The sequence below is a fragment of the Crotalus tigris genome, unplaced genomic scaffold, assembly GCF_016545835.1.
Source record: "Crotalus tigris isolate CLP2741 ecotype Arizona unplaced genomic scaffold, ASM1654583v1 scf7180000023738.1706062, whole genome shotgun sequence".
NCBI lineage: Eukaryota > Metazoa > Chordata > Lepidosauria > Squamata > Viperidae > Crotalus > Crotalus tigris.
In genome coordinates, this window is record NW_024100150.1 from 556976 (window position 1) to 574606 (window position 17631).

General features: G+C 33.5%; 2 pseudogenes; both read left to right on the forward strand.

The window, feature by feature from the left end:
• Window positions 1-2585: 2585 nt before the first annotated feature.
• On the forward strand, window positions 2586-3493 carry LOC120298061 (annotated as a pseudogene).
• A 3139-nt stretch (window positions 3494-6632) lies between these two features.
• Window positions 6633-17549, forward strand: LOC120298063 (annotated as a pseudogene).
• Window positions 17550-17631: the final 82 nt, after the last annotated feature.

Genomic DNA, 17631 nt, shown 5'->3' on the forward strand with positions numbered 1-17631 from the left:
TTTAACTTCTTTACAGCATCAGCAATTAGAGAGAGAATAAAATAGGGATATGAGGTGCTACTTTTCCCAAATTTCTAACACCACATACCTTGCTCTAATTATTGTCTGAGCAATTTTTAAAAAGAATCATAATAAAAGTATCCATTGAGATTTAAGTCTATAGTTGATTTCCTTATAGTTAGTTTCTCTACTATTCAACTGAGCAATTTTTTAAAGAACTGTAAAAAAGTATCCATTGAGATTTAAGTCTGTGGTTTATTTCCTCTTACAGTTTCTCCATCTCTGTCTTTCTTTCATATTATACCATATAATGTAAATCTATTTCCCCACCAAAAATAATATTTCTAAACATATTTTAATGTAGTTTATATAAGAACTGAGCTGCAAGGTTAAAACAAACAGATGATCAAATTTATTTTATACCAGGATATGAGTAGAAGATTTATCTGGAAAATTGGAGGTTTATTCTTTCTTATCATATTTATATTTATTATGAAGCTCATTTTTCCAGTTCCAAGATTTCATTTGGCTTCACGTTTGTGGTCGTGCCTTATCTTCATGGTGGGTATCAGTTTGCTTCATGTATGGATTGGAGGGGTTTAAAGTGGCTAATGATGCAGTTGTGGTCTGGCTTCTGGTTAGCCGCTTTAAACCCCTCCAATCCATACATGAAGCAAACTGACACCCACCATGAAGATAAAGCACGAACACAAACGCAAAGCCAAACAAGAGAAACGCAGCTCACCATCTCTAATCCCCCTGCAACTCAGACTAACCAGAGCACAACAAAGCCCCCACCAAAACAGAACACTCCCCCAGCCAATCAGAGCACAGCCAAACCTAATATGAAACAATGATAGTGGGGGGAGGATTTTTGATTTTGAATGATTTTCTTCTTATGTAGATATTCCCAGTTTTCAGTGCACTTGTATATATTTCACGTTTTATAAGAATGTTATCAATATTTCCACAAAATCTTTACCATTGTATAAAGTGATTGTCCAATCTTTATATCAAATTTTTTATGCCAATTTAGATCTCAAGATCATAGTCATTCCAGAACCCACAAACTGGGGACTCATTTTCTTCAATATAAGCATTCTTGAAAGAACACTTTCAAGCCAAAATCTTTATGCCAGCTCTATGTTATCTTTAAAATCTGATAGGTTGCATCTCTTTTCTTCCAAAACTTCAAATGGAAGGGAATAAATCTTCTAACATGCTCACTGTATTGAAAGGAAATGCATTCCTCCTTGGAGCAAATTCTCTGACTTATTTTTAATAGTCAAATGCAGAAATATATACCAACAAATAACCATTGTAGATAAAATTATTTCTAAATACTCAAAGAGACTTAATCACACAATCTTAATTGGCCTTTTGGGATAAGTCTTTCTACTTTTTCTCCATGTTTTTGTGGTTCAGGAGATCTCCTTACCATTTGTCCCAATAATATAAATAACATTTTTTTCATGATTTAAGTCAGCAGACAAACCTTTTAAAAGTGTATCAGGTATTTTATTTCAAACTATTTTTTATATTATGTGCATCTATTTTATGGGTAATCAAATTCATGTATTTGTTATAATGAAATAGATGCAGACCTTTTTAAAAAATTCAGTACATTTTACAATGATTTTACAATTCATCTTGTACATATTATTACATGTTTTCCTTATATGTACTATACTTTCAAGAAAAAAAGGAGTGGTCTAGAAGTTTTAGTGTACAATTGGTTTTATTGTTCTACATATTTTTATTTTTCTTCTTTTAAAAAGAATAAAAGAGAAGGAGGTTTTGAGGAATTTCCCTCAGAACAAAAACAAAATAATGTCAATATAGTTTTCAGAAATTGTGTCAAATACTACTTTCAGCTATATTATTCTGAGGGAAAAACTGGGGAATAAATAACACTTTCAGCTCCCAGAAGTTCTCCTCAATAGCCTCAAAATTATGCTTTTGAGTTCATTCTCTGTGATAAAGAAAAGATAGGAGTTATGTAATATACTGTAGGTATAGATCCTGTATCAAAACACTTTCTAGATTAAGAACATGAAATGTTAGAGTATCTTTCTAAGACTTGATCACTAACTCTTAGATTATTAAGGTTCATTTCAATATTTCACCAGTTATCATCAATATATATGCTTTTATTTTGCAATAGTCAGTATTTTCTTCCTTACCACCAATCACAATTTCAAAATATATTTCTGTTTATGTTGTCTTTTTTGAAAGCTTTACCAAAAAGAGCCATGAACCCAAAGTAATCAGAAAGAAAGCTATGTTTGCATATTTTAAATAAATAAATGATTTGGTTAATAAAAGTTACTAATGATTGAAGTATCATCAATGAAATAACATAATTATTTATATGGAATAAAGTAATTATTAAGAATGCTAAATTTTGGCTGAAGGTTACATGCTTATTATTCCTTTAATTCTTTAATATGATATATTTTTATTTTATTTTTGTTCAGACAAGTTATCCTTGTATATATAGTAATATGTTTTATTGTATAATATTTATATTATGTAATATTATAATGTTTTGTCCAGACTGTAGATGGTGGTTTGCTGAAATGAAAATGGAAAATTTGAATGCCACAGTGACCTATTTCATTCTATCTGGTTTTTCATATAACATTCCAGGCCAGATATTTCTTTTTCTTGTGTTTTCACTTATTTATTTATTAACATTAATATGATAGTAATAAAGAACTGCAGTCATCTTCAAAATCCCATGTACTTTTTCCTGAATCACCTTTCTTTTCTGGATATTTGCTATTCTTCAGTCACAGTCCCTAAAGTTCTCCTGAATTTCTTCAATGGCCATACCATTTCCTATAACAATTGCATTACTCAGATGTTTTTTATCCTTCTAACAGGAGGTACAGAAGTATTTATTCTTATAGCAATGGCTTATGACCGATACATTGCCATACATGATCCACTTCATTACATAGAAACAATGAATGTATTATTTTGTAAACAGTTAGTGGGAAGTGCATAGGCAACTGGATTATTATATGCTGTTGCAAATACTGTGCCTGTACTACAGCTAATATTCTGTGGTCCAAATATTATCAGACATTTCTCCTGTGAATTTCCATCTCTTCTTGCTTTGTCTTGCACTGAAACCAAAGCAAGTAAAACAATGTTCTATGTTAGTAGTGGCATAGTTGGGATGTTCACATTTTCACTTACTCTAATGTCCTATATCAACATTTTCATTATAATACTGAAGATGAATTCAGCAGAAGCTAGGAAGAAAACCTTTTCCACCTGCAGTTCTCATCTCATTGTGGTGGCTTTATTCTATGTGACTGGCTACTTTCGGTATCTGAGACCCAATTCAATCTCTTTGGATAAACTGTTTTCTGTGCAATATAGTATTTCTACACCCATGTTAAATCCAATTATCTACAGTCTAAAGACTAAAGAAGTAAGGAAGGCCATTAAACAGCTGCTGAATAATAAGCAAATAAGCCAATGAATATCAATCTATTTCAAGCTTTGGTTTCTTTATCTGAAACAGCTCAAATATTTCTGAATAAATTCATTTCAGTTTAGATTACAAAAGCTGAATTTTCTTTTAAAAGCTATCTTCCCTTCCCTTTCCTTTCCCTATATTTTTGGAGTCTCATATCTAATGATTTGCCCATAAAATAGGTTTATCAATAAGGAATTAACTGAAAATATATTAATTACAAAACAGACATAAAACAAAACCTTATAATCTATTAAGTCTGCCACATTTTCTGTTATATATATCTGACTGATGATTTTTCTCTAGCCTTTTCCTAAATACTGATCCTTCCAACATTCAAAAGAATAATAATAATAATAGTAAAGTTGGAAGGGACCTTGGAGGTCATCTAGTCCAACCCCCTGCTCAGGCAGGAAACCCTAAACCATTTCAGACAAATGGCTGTCCAGTCTCTTCTTAAAAACCTCCAGTGTTGGAGCATTCACCACTTCTGGAGGCAGGTTGTTCCACTGGTTAATTGTTCTAACTGTCAGGAAGTTTCTCCTTAGTTCTAGGTTGCTCCTCTCCTTGCTTAGTTTCCACCCATTGCTTCTTGTCCTGCCTTCAGGCACTTTGGAAAATAGCTTGACTCCCTCTTCTTTGTGGCAGCCCCTGAGATATTGGAACACTGCTCTCATGTCCCCCCCTTCTCCTTCTCTTCATTAAACTAGACATACCCAATTCCAGCAACTGTTCCTTATATGCTTTAGCCTCCAGTCCCCTAATCATCCCCTTCTCATAGTTGAGAAGGAACTCATGCAAGTTGTATAGATTGTTTTCCAAATCCATCTCCACTGGTAAATTTCTTAGTTAGATCCTTCATTACATGACCATTACATACAGTTTCCATAGTTGCTGATTCTGTATATTTAATGTAAAATAAATAAATAAATACATTTCCATGTCTCTCAGTGAGCTGATTTCATAAAGACAAGGCTTACTTTATGTTACCCTAACTATGCCAAGAGACAAGAGAATCAATTTGTATCAGTGGGTTGATATCTCTAAAGTATAATCCCACATTGATGGCAGGATGATCCCTATACAAATAACCCTATACATATATTTGTAACAATACTATGAAAAGCAATGTCTAATTACATTCCTTGTGAGAACAATAGAGCTTTTCAATCCTCCCCTATTTATGTCCAGCCACTGAAACCCAACTTTTTCATACAGATGTACCCTGCATATGTGTCATATATCTCTTGGGGTTTCTCCACTCTCTGAGCTGAAGGGCTCCTCATCCATATTTGACTTGGTAGATAACTATACTTTGATATTTTAATTTGTTCTTTTGATAATCCATAAATTGCCTGTTTCAAGTCATTGCAATAACCTCACTTCCATCCAACATGATGAAGCACAAAGATGAACAGATTTTATTCACTTTGGAATTAACTTTTGTTCAGTAGTGTAATAAGAGAGAAACTGTTTTATATGTATTTATATATAAGGTTATAAGTTTATACATATGTTGTATATAGCATGTTTAAATGTGTGTTATATATGTGTACACTTTGAGAGCAAGCAATTAAATTTCATTTTTAATGTGTGCCAATGTGCCCACAGTAAAAAAAAAATGACAATAAAGGTAAAGGTTAATCACAGAGATCTCTAATGATATCCTTCCCCATTTTGTTGTTACAAAATGTAATCCTGACACATCTTGCCAAGATAAGCTTCCATATACAATCCTCCTCTGTGGATCTAATCTGATTATAAGTACACACATTGGTAGCAGTGCATTCATTTCAACCCATACTATTGGCTGTCACAACTAGCTACCATTCTCATCAATCACTTTAATCAACATTGCACTATCATCACCTATGTTAGAATCTTACAACAATTCAGCAGGTAATCTACCTGAGCAGATTAGCAAAATGCTACTAGCAAGCTGAACGTCTCCCATTCCAGTATATTCCTCTTGTTCTATTCTGAATCTCTTTCTTTAAAAAAAAAGAAGTCCTTTGAGAAATGACAAGCTAGGGAAATTTCAAGGGAAAATTTACACAAAATACATCCTTGTTACTTAGTTTAAAAGGAATCTAAGCAGAACTGATTTCCTAAGAAGTCTATTATGAGATCAGTTCACAAAACTTCTGAAAGTGGGCCAGGAAAAGAGACAGATTGTTTTATAACAAATTGGTTGATGATCACACAAAGAATACAGGTGAGTCAAAGGATTTTTAAGAAATGTGTTTAAATAATGTGTGTCCACATATAATATGAAGTACAAAATTTTTTAAAACTAACAATACAGTTTCAATTTTCTTGATTCTTTTTCACTGATTTGGATTTTCAGAAGTAATATGTATATGTGTGTGTCTGTATTTGTCTCTGTGTCTTTCTGTGTCTCTGTGTTTGTATCTGTCTCTGTGTGTGTGAGAGAGAGAGAGAGGGAGATGGGGAGAATTTTTTTGAAGCTTTATATTTTTGAGAGCTGACTTCAAATTCTCATTGACAACTATTTATTTATTTATTTTAAGCATGAAACAATTTTCAAATACAGCATTTGGACAATTTAGGACTGTGTGCAATGAAAATCACAGAGTATACTAACTGTAGTTTATCTCATGGTAACATAGGAAATTCAAACTATTCTGAAAATGCACTAAACCTTAAAAAGAAGTCATAATTTTGTAAGCAACGTGTAACCCCCTAACTGCTAATATAATGCTTTGAGTTCTCAGTAAAAATATGCATAATTAAGCAGCAGGCTTCATGTGAAAAATATCTATTACTAAAAAAGTCTAAAGGTCAGTGTCCCACAGCAGAATATACTACAGAAAATATACTTTAAATAAATAATATATAATAATTTCAACATATTTTTTATCAGCAGAACAAATTATATCAAATATTTTAAAATCTATGAACTGTTAATTTCATTTTTTTCACATTTATAGGCCTTACTGATATTGGCCAATTGTCAATGGAAAATCAAAACATGACTACAGAATTTATACTTTTGGGACTTTCAAATAATCCAGAAATACAGATACTTCTTTTCTTTGTATTTTTAATTATATATACAATAACAGTGTTAGGAAATGTTTTGATAATATTGATAATCAGGTCTGATCATCATCTCCATACACCCATGTTCTACTTTCTCAGTCATCTAGCCTTTGTTGACATTTGCTACTCAACAGTTACTGTCCAAAGATGGTGGCAAATTATATAGCAAGCCAAAAAACTATATCTTTGGTAGGCTGCATTGTGCAAATCTTTTCCATTATCAATTTTGCTTGTGTAGATTTCTCCCTGCTCTCTGTAATGGCAATATGCTATGTTGCAATATACAATCCATTACATTATTCAACAATTATGGGAAAACAAATATGCAGACAGCTGGTGGGAGGATCCTGGATAATGGGATTCTTAGATGCTTTGATCAATACTTATCTTTTGAAACATTTGAGATTTTGTTGGATGCCTTCAATCAATCACTACACTTGTGAACTTCCTGTGATCTTAAGCTTGTCATGTAGCCATACTTTTAATAATTATATATTGTTGATTGCCACAAGCATTATTTTTGTTTTTATACTCTTGTTTTTATACCCTTGTTTCTTATTGTTTTGCCTTACATTTATTTCTTCTATTTTACATATTCATTCAGCAAAAGGCAGGAGCAAAGCCTTCTCCACATGCAGCTCCCACCTCATTGTAGTTTGCATGTTTTTATTTTCAGTTGTTTTCCGATACCTCAAACCAAATTTTAAATCTCCCATAGATCTGGAAAAAGTGATCTCTATCCAATACACTATATTAACACTTATGTTGAACCCAATCATATATAGCCTTAAAAATAAAGAAATTAAAGTAGTCATTGGAAACAGTTTAAAAAACATAGGAAAGATTTCCATATAGCTTATTGCTCAGAAATGTCAAATTAGTTCCATCCTCCACAGTTATTTTTATACAGTACTATTTTTACTCTTATTAAATGTTTTCTAATATCATTTAGAACAAACAAAAAACTATATCCAAATGTTTGCTTTCTGCCAAATGTTTGCTTTCTGCAAAAGTTCTCTTTTGAATATTTCTTCTCTAATGAAGAGAGTGGTCTTTTTGTTAATTTCCCACTGTTTCAGATTCAGAGAGTCCTAAAAATCTTGAGAGATGAGTCCATGGGAATAGCAAGGTTAGTCTACCTGGAGGCTGTAAAAAGATGAAGCAATGCACTTTTTGACCCAACTTTCAAACTATAGCTTTCTGAGGAAGATTGACAAAAAATGAATACTGCATCCAACCCACTGTTTTTGGGGCCAGTACTACAAAATAATTTTGTAATCATATTCCACCTGTGCTCCATAGAAGAAGATGAATAATCAAATATCGTAACATATAACAAATGTAAGATTTCTTTTTTGTTTTCTGTATTGTTTTCTATCTTGTCTTGTAAATAAATTTGCCAGTCCAATCCTGGTCACATCTATGAGTACAGAAAAATGATCTGGTTTATATATTATTTTATTTGTTTTCTCACAACTAATATGGCAGACTATTACTTGGTCTTAACTTTGAGGGGAGGGAGGAAAGAAATGAAATCAATTTTATCCATAGTAATGAGTGTTTATGTGGGTGGGTGTAGTTATAATTATTATTTTAGTAACACAGACATTAATTCAGTTTAGATCAGTGTTTCTCAATCTTGACCATTTTAAGGCATATGGACTTCAACTCCCAGAATTCCACAGCCAGCATTGCTGGCTGTGGAATTCTGGGAGTTGAAGTCCACATGCCTTAAAATGGTCAAGGTTGAGAAACACTGATTTAGATAATCAAACATTACTGACAGATTTTATATTCCTGTGAAGTGCCACTGATCCACACCTACAGATTGCTGCATTCTTCACATTTATATAAATTTATCTTATTACATTATCAGAAAAAAATGCAGCTATGCTTGTTATCTAAACAAAGAGTAGTTTTAAAAGTTAGTAATTTCCACCATTGCTTCTTTTTCCTGCCTTCTGGTGCTTTGGAGAATATGTTGGCCCCTCTTCTTTGTGGCAGCCCCTGAGATATTGGAACACTGCTATCATGACAACTCTAGTCCTTCTTTTCCTTAAACTAGTCATACCCAATTCCAGCAACCATTTTTGCATGTTTTAGCCTAATCATGTTTGATGCTCTTGTCTGCAGTTTTCTAAAGTCTTAACATTTTTTTAAATATTTGTTTAACTAAAAGCATAAAATCATAAGCAGTAGTAAATAGTTTTAAAATAATTTTCTGACCAATGTGTGCACTTGACAACCATACATGCCATGAGAAAACTTTATGTAAATGTAACAGCAGTAACCACTGATCTTCTCTTTCTCAGTCAAGTAGCTACCTTTTTAGTGGAACAGACTGCATTGGCTATGCAGTTTTTGTTAAAAAAACATAAATTGTTTACCACTGCCTTGCCTATGTAGTATGAATTGATGCCTTTGACATTGTACTAAAATGATCATTTGCCAGCATTTTTCTATATTATTGATGTCCAATGTAAGTATACACTTGTTGAGCAGCTTGGATGACCTGCTTGGAATATATATTTTTGCATATACCCCCAGTGGTATTCATCCTACACAAGGATACCCAACCAAGATTAGGCAGCACACCATGACTTGAGGTAGAAGATGGTGGCAAACAACTTTTATAAGACATACCATTTTGTCAATAGAAGTGAAGATTTCACTTACGTTTAATAGGTTCATAAGCCATTATTTTTTTAAAGGTCAGCTTATTTTTTGAATATCAGTATATTTGAATTTGGCCACCTAATGAGAAGGAAGGACTCACTGGAGAAGAGCCCAATGCTAGGAAAGATTGAGGGCAATAGAAGAAGGGGACAACAGAGAATGAGGTGGCTGGATGGAGTCACTGAAGCAGTAGGCATGAGCTTAAATGGACTCCAGAAGATGGTAGAAGACAGGAAGGCCTGGAGAATTTGTCCATGGGGTCATGATGGGTTGGACACGACTTTGCAGCTAACAACAAATATTTGAATGACCTGTTTGTTACTGTATTGCTTAGTCATGACACATAGAAAAAAAAACATTTTTTCTATTGTGATTTGACATCAGACATTATACTGATTATTTTTAACAAGCTTTTATCATCCATTAAATGAAATAAATCCTTTGCTACACTAAATAGGAAATTGGATTCTAAGTTGGCTCTCCACTAGCATCTTTTCTCTTTTTATGAACATGACAGATTATCAAGAAGTAATTTAAGCCTACCCATCTGCTCACACAGACACATTTAGGATCTTCATTGTAAAATTTCTACCAGCATTATATTTTAAAAATATATTGTTAAATGAAAGAGGGAAGAGATAGGAAGAATTTCTATATTAATTTTAGAGATCCAGATAATTTTTTTCCTGGCTTATTATAGCCCCAGAAGGTATTAGCCTATCCCACAAGATCAGATAGAATAGGCATGCTTCAAGTCCCTTCCCTGAAATATTGCCATCTAGTGAGATGTAGGAAGCATGACTTTCTGCAGCTTCCCTACCTTATGAAACCCTCTTCCATTGGCCATTAAAACCTAGCTCTTTATCCAGGCAATGCAGTTGTGGTGGAGTCTGCAAATGATTCACTGGCACCCGGGGAGGTTGATTGTAGCAGCAAGTTGTTTTTTTTTTTTTTTTTTAGTTTCTTTTATATTGCTTTCTATTGTTGTTGTGGGCCACCCAGAATTTTTCAGGATGGGCAACCATACAAATGTTATAATTACATACAACTCTTGTCCTATTTTATTTCCTTCACTTTCTCAAAGGCAACTATATGATCCCTGGAAAGAGAGAGGCAAGATAGGTCCAATCTATGTTACCTCCCCCACCTCCACATATTCCAGAAAAAATGAACTTAAACTTCAATTGGTCCATGAACCAGATCCTCACAAACAATCCCAAGGTCCATCTAGAACCCCAAAAGGGTCCATTAGTTACTTGGAGTAGACTGATTATATAGATCTAGTCTCCATGCAGTGAATAAGGAACAACCTGGAGAATACCAGGGCAACCAGAGACTGATCTTTTCATGAAAAGGGAATAATGGCAGTGTCCCCTAATTCCACATCACACTCCCACTGCCTACACTCCTCCAGTCCTAATCCAGTAGCAGATCAAAAACTTTTAATATATAGTAAATGCAACTACACTATTTTTTTTCCTGAGGCTAAGTATTAGATGAAGAAGACTAGAATGGCTTCCAGCCTAGCACAGGAGAAAACCACCCCTCCCAGCTTCTAGGTTTAAGCTTACCTTGTTCAATAACATGAAAACATGCCAAATTCAATGTAAGTAATATTTTATTTTATTGTTACTACCGGTATATCCACATGTCTTTGAATCTGAAGGATATGCAGCAAGAGTGAAACTTATACTGCCAGGTGAACAAATACTAGACAGCATTGCCAAAATGAATTTCTACAAGAAACAAATAATCATAACTATGCATATTTCTAACCATGTTTTCCCTATTTTTAAATGTTAAAGTGAATACATATTTTTTTCTGCAAATCTGTGGATCTGGTTATATAAAATATGATTGTGATAAAAGAAGAGAGATTGAAAACAAGATGACTATCTTTCTTTTTTTTAAGGAAGAATTTTTTTAATATATTTTCCATTTATCAATCAAAACATAAATATAAAAATTCACATTTAACAAAATAAAATAAATTCATAACCATAGGTGTTGCTTGCCCACCCCCCCTCAAACTGCATCCACCCTCTCTAACACTCTCCCTTACTTCCCTCCTCTTTCTCTCCTCACTTCACCTCTCTCTCCCCTCCCCCTCTCCTCTTACCAACCTACTTCCTCCCTACCCTTCCTCCTCCCCTCTCATCCCTCTTCGGATACAGTACCGGGGAAGTGCCGAACCAACACCTCTCTCACAAATTACCTTATCTATATCATACTTAAATAATCCTATTATCTAACCTTAATCCTATTATCTAACCTACTTACCCCCCAGCCCCAGCCCCCCACCGCCTTCACTTCCCCCCCTCCCTCCCCCACTCACTTCCCAGAGCTGGTTGCAGGGTTACAAATAAACAAACAAATTCTAAATAAACTTATCCAACTATACAAATAATAAAATTGATAATATACTTTAACTCCAATACAAAAAAAAATCATAATCTATATAATGCGTTTTAAACCATATCATAACCCATATTTACTCTACATATGATTTATCCATCTTCACCTCACTGAGATGTATATTTCTTTTGAATAACCACTCACCCATAATTTTGCTTTTTACCCCTAAAAAAGTAATACCCTTCTACTTAAAATTTTTTCGCAAACCATTCATCTTCTAAAATTCTTACCAACAGAAATCATTAGAATTTAAATTCTTTTACACATTTACCCATGATATCTCATAATTATTTTTCACTTTAAATTAAAAATTTATAATATAAATACCCCCAAATATTTAAACGTTTCCACTAAATCAACACCTTCTATTATTCTTTTTCTTTACATTACATCATTCACTATTCCTTTAAAACACAAAAGTTCATCATTTCCTTTTCTTTATTCCAACATCCATCTTCTGCTGTTCTTTTAATTTACATCTATAAGCTGCACTAGTCATTCTCGGTCCCTTTAAAAATTCTTCTGTCTCAAAAGACTGCTGCAAAAGTTCAGCCTGTATTTCACCTTCATCCAATAGCATAACATTTCAACCGGCTGCTCTTCCAACTTTTCTTCAAGACATAAAGATGATGGAGAGCCCACCTTCAAAATAGAATTATAAAAATCTATCGCCATTGAAATTGTATTAAGTCTGTAATGTGTCCCTGCATAGTTCAACACTATTCCAACCAGTATTTCCCATCTGAATCGAACCTGTAACTTTTTGAGCTCATCAACCAAAAAAGCAAAATCCTTTCTTTTTCTAAGAATTTTTGAAGGTATTTCTTTTAAAATCATAACATCTTGAGCTGCAATTTGAAATTTCTGCTTATAAAAAGCCTGTAAAATTTTATTACGAAGTGATCTCCTAGAAAAATAAATGACCACGTTTCGTGGCAAATTCCTGTGTCTCGCAACCATTGAATTAACCCTAAAAACTTTTTCCGTCTCTCTCAGTATTTCTTCAGGCTCAGCCCCCAAAATAAAAGCTATATCTTTTACCACCACTTGTCTCAAATCCTGTTGCATATTTTCTTCCATTCCCCTTATTCTTAAAGCAAATTCCATGTTTCTGTATTGTAACATAGTAATTTCATCCTGCATTATTTCCACGTTATTTTCCACTCTGTCAATTCAATCTTCCAATTTTTCAAAATTTTCCACAACGTCTTCAATATGATCATCTAGACGATCTATATAACCAACAAACTTTTGAAACACGAACACAATTTCATGAATTTATTTTCAAAAAGAACCTCCATCTCTTCTTTAATCTGTCGTGCCTTTTTTTCCAAGGCCTCCTGTAAATCTTTAAGTATACATGCTGGAGACAATAAAGAAGGTGGTGGAATCTTAGACTTAGCTTGCTGAGTTGTCTGCATTACTGGAAAGATCGAGGCTTTAGAAGCAACAGAAGCTCCAAGACGCTTTGAAGCCATTTTATTTTTAAGACCACTTGTAAAAAATCTGCTAAGATCTTATAAAAATCAACAAATACCCCCCCCAAAAAAAAAGAAAAAAGAGAAGGGGAAAAAAGACAAAAGCCCCTTAAAAGGAAAAAAGAAAAATTCTTGCAATTTATACAAATACAAAATCTGTTACATTGTTCCAAATAGAAGTTCCGGTCCTTTCACTCAAAGAATCAACATCTCAGTGCCATTTTTCACCACTTTAATTAAAGGAAAGAGAAGATAAGTTCTTTTCCAGAGTTAAAGTCTCAAAATAATCCCCATTTTAAGCTCTCCTGGTCAGCATTGTCTGCTTTAAATTTTACTCACAAGTCCATTTTAAGTGCAGATGTGGAGGCAGCGTCTAGCTTTGCCCTGATAAAATCAGGGCAAAGGCATCCTGGAATGTGGAGAAGCCCCAGACTCTGTGGGAGCTCTCACCCTCTGACCCCCAAAAGAAAAAAACTTTGGAGTCTCAGGGAGCTCTACCACTATCTGAGGAAAGCTCACCTCCTCCCCTTCACCTGGAGAGAGAGGTTCTAAACCGCAAGACAGCTGTTGCTCGCTGTCTCAGCTGGCTTTGACACATCCCAGGGCGGACGGCTGAAGAAAGCCACCATCGCCATGGCCATAACCATCGGAAGTCAAGATGACTATCTTTCTTAGGGCCAATAGTTAAATAGTTCAATCTGTAATTACTTCAGTTAAAAAAAAAAAAAATCTTACACATGCATGTCTATGCATTGAAAAGCTCTAAATAAAATTATTTGGAAAGTCAAAGAGTTTATTTTGGAATTTGAAGAAACAAATTTTGGAAATACAAATGTACACGAATGCTGAAATATTGATTGAAATTGTTCAAAAATTATTATCTCAGTCTGTCTAAATAGAGAATCCAAGTACAGTTTGGGTTGGGTTTGAATGGTTTGGTTAGAAGGAAACAAAAAGATGAGAATGCAATGTCCAGATAAGCAGGGATTAACATCAGACAAACAATTCTCTTTTCTTCTTTTCTTTTTCATCTATCTTGGAAATGGGGAAGTTTGTGTGTATGGTTAACTGATATCAAATAACAGCATTTTTTTCTTTAAACACAGATAATGTCTGTATAGAAATACAGGATGCAGTTCAACACCAGAGGATAATACCCTGTCATAATACACATATCTACAGTAACAATGTTAAACTATCTTTCTGGTAGAATCTCTGGACAGTCAAATGTTCCCCTGCTATGGAAAAATAATTTGGTTTGCCATATTGGGGTTATTAATTCAATACTTGGCACAAATTACAATAAATTGAGAAAATTGGCTTTAACCCTAGGCAAGACTTTCTAATAGTATGCAAAATCTCAGTTCCTTAGTTTGAACATAAATTCTAGTGTCGATGTGATGAAACTCATCCTATACTTGTCAAAGTAGATACCATTAATCTTGTGATGTGGAGGAATTAAAGGAACTGGGAAAAGGACATTGCAGAAATAGAAATATGTCTTTTTTACAAATGTCATTGCCCATTAGCTTTTGAGAGCTCCTTTGAGATCCACCATGCAAAATATGATTCCTGCTCTCTTAACTTTAATTGAAAGCCCATGATTAATTAGGACAAGAATTTACTGCACTTGAGCACAATAAACATGATGTTGCATTGATGAGCACCCATACCTGGGCCTTCTACAGGCAAATGGTCTTATGTATAAGTAGAGGAAACTACATCCCATTAGTTTTAAATTTCCTCTTCTGTTTTAGGCTTTTCTGATTTGAGGAGAACCTACCAGACTTTCAGCCTGCAGTTTACAAATGATCTTTCTGTAGCTGGTCACTGATTCCAATACTGAAGAGTCAAAGCCTGTTGTCTGGAGAGCACCAAGTCCTAAATCATGCTGTGAACTAAGCAATGGGGCTAACATGGCTCTTTCAGAGGACAGATATTAAATTCTGTAATTATGCATGGCTCTTTCAGAGGACAGATATTAAATTCTGTAATTATGCATTGGTTATGTAAGAGCATGTTCCTAATCTTTTCCTTTGGTTGGAAACAACTCTTTTGCTTCCCAGGATGTGTTCTTGTCATATCCTATTCTAAACGCATGATGTGTCTTGTCCTGTAATTATTCTGCTTTACTTTTGTGCTATTCTTTAGTATAAAGTCAACCCAAAATGCAGACACTTCATTTTTCTCAGAACAGATTGTGTGTTAAATACACATGATGGTATCCCAAGGATTAGGTGTGACAAGAGGGCAATTATTCTTCATAATAGCTTGAGGATACTTTTTTCCTCCTCTGGTCTCAAATTGGAATCAACACTCAGATCCAACCTCAAATTGAATGATTTTTTTCTTGAATTTAAAACCTCCGGCTCAGAGTTTAAGCTGCATGACTTTATTTACAAATGAATCTCCTTTGAGAATTCACAGAGCTAAAGAAATTTCAAGGGAAATTTTCACAAGGCAATTCTTTGTTTTCCACTTCAGAAATAAATTGGGCATGATGTGATTCCTTAAAAAGGCTATCATGGGATGAATTTATAAAGTTTTAATGGTAGCTGAACAAATTTATATCTAAAGTAGTGAGATTGGGAAACAATTGGATAATTTTAAAATTAATTGGTTGATTATCTTGTAAAAATTACAGGTGAGTCTAATGATTTTTTAAAGTTACTTTTTAAGCCTAGTGTCAAATCACTAGGTCTTTTATATGTTTATGTTGATTATGGTTAAAATTATTTTTCTTTCATTTAAGGAACTTTTCATGTTATAGCCAGGCTACGACTATTTGAGACATCATGAACTAATAATTAGCAGTAAACATCTGTACTAAAATTACAAAAATAATAATGTGTCTTCAATTTTGATGGGGAAAATATATTGGACTTTGTCTCTTTGATAAACTCCTAAAAAGAAAATTATATTGTTTATGATACAGCTGCTTAGAATATTTGCTGATATGTAGAGAAACTTTTAAAAAGAAGTAGTAGCAATAATTTCAGTCTTGTGGTCACTATAATTTTATTCCTGTTGGTTAATATCAAAGAGACACTTTGAAGTACATTTTTTAAAAATATAGCAATACAGTTCCATTTTTAAAATTATTTTTCACTGAAATCTCAAAAGGCAGCCTAATAGAAAGGACAGAAAATATTTACAATTCATAATTAGAGAGGAAATGCATGCTTAATTATTACAAAAACTGTCATTTTTTAAATAAAAGTTCTCTTTTTTAAGTATTAGGCACTCACCTTTTTGAAGCATTATTTTTTAAAAGATTCTCTCCTAAAACTTTAAAAAAAATATAAGAAATGTCAATATAATATTTGGTATAGTTTAACACAATGTACAATATTGTCACTGTAATCAACAGAATTTGTGTAATGCTCAATCTATATCTAATATGGATTCCACCTTACCAAGAGGTTGCAATTTCTTTAAGCAATCTGTGACCTCAAGACATTTCTACAGCTTGTTAAACAAAATGCATTGATTTCTACACAACCTGTATGTTAAGCATCAAAATCTGACTAAAAGTCAATATTCTTCATAAATAAAATGCTACAGTATTATTTTTATCAAATATATTCTAATCACACTTATTTTAATAAATACTACACCAACAACATATATATATATATGTAGGTCTTTGGTTATTCGGGTTTTCTCCTGAATCAAATTGGAAGTGTCTTGGTGACGTTTTGACGAAGTCTCATTCGTCATCTTCAGGCTGGTGCTTTCGGCTTCGTGCTTCTAGCCTGAAGATGACGAATGAGACTTCGTCGAAACGTCGCCAAGACACTTCCAATTTGACGCGGGAGAAAACCCGAATAACCAAAGACCTACATACAAACACTCACGAAAACCTCAGAATATATATATATATCAGACAGACTTTATTGATATTTGTCAATCCTCAATGGAAAATCAAACCATAACTACAGAATTTACACTCTTGGGACTTTCGAGTAACCCAGAAATACAGCTGATTCTATTCTTTGTGATTCTAATTATATACACATATATACACATATCCTCTGCTTTTGAACTTATCATGCAGCAAAACATTTACCAATTATATGTTCTTACTTGGCTCGGTGATTATTTTTGCTTTTACACCCTTCTTTCTTATTATTGTATCTTACATTTATATTATCTCTTCTATCTTAAGAATTCACTCAGCTAAAGGCAGGAGCAAAGCCTTTTCCACATGCAGCTCCCACCTCATTGTGGTCTGCATGTTTTTATTTTCAGCTTTTTTCAGGTATCTTACTCCAAGTTCTCAATCTCCTACAGATCTGGAGAAAGTGATCTCTATCCAATATACTGTATTAACACCCATGTTGAATCCAGTCATTTACAGCCTTAAAAATAAAGATATAAAAAAGGTGATTAGGAAAAAATGGCAAAACTTGGGTAAAATGTCAGTGTAGTTTGCTGCTCAGAATTGACAAAGAAAAGAACCACTTTAGGGATTAAAGAAGAAGAAATATATTTCCAACAAGAATAGAGCTT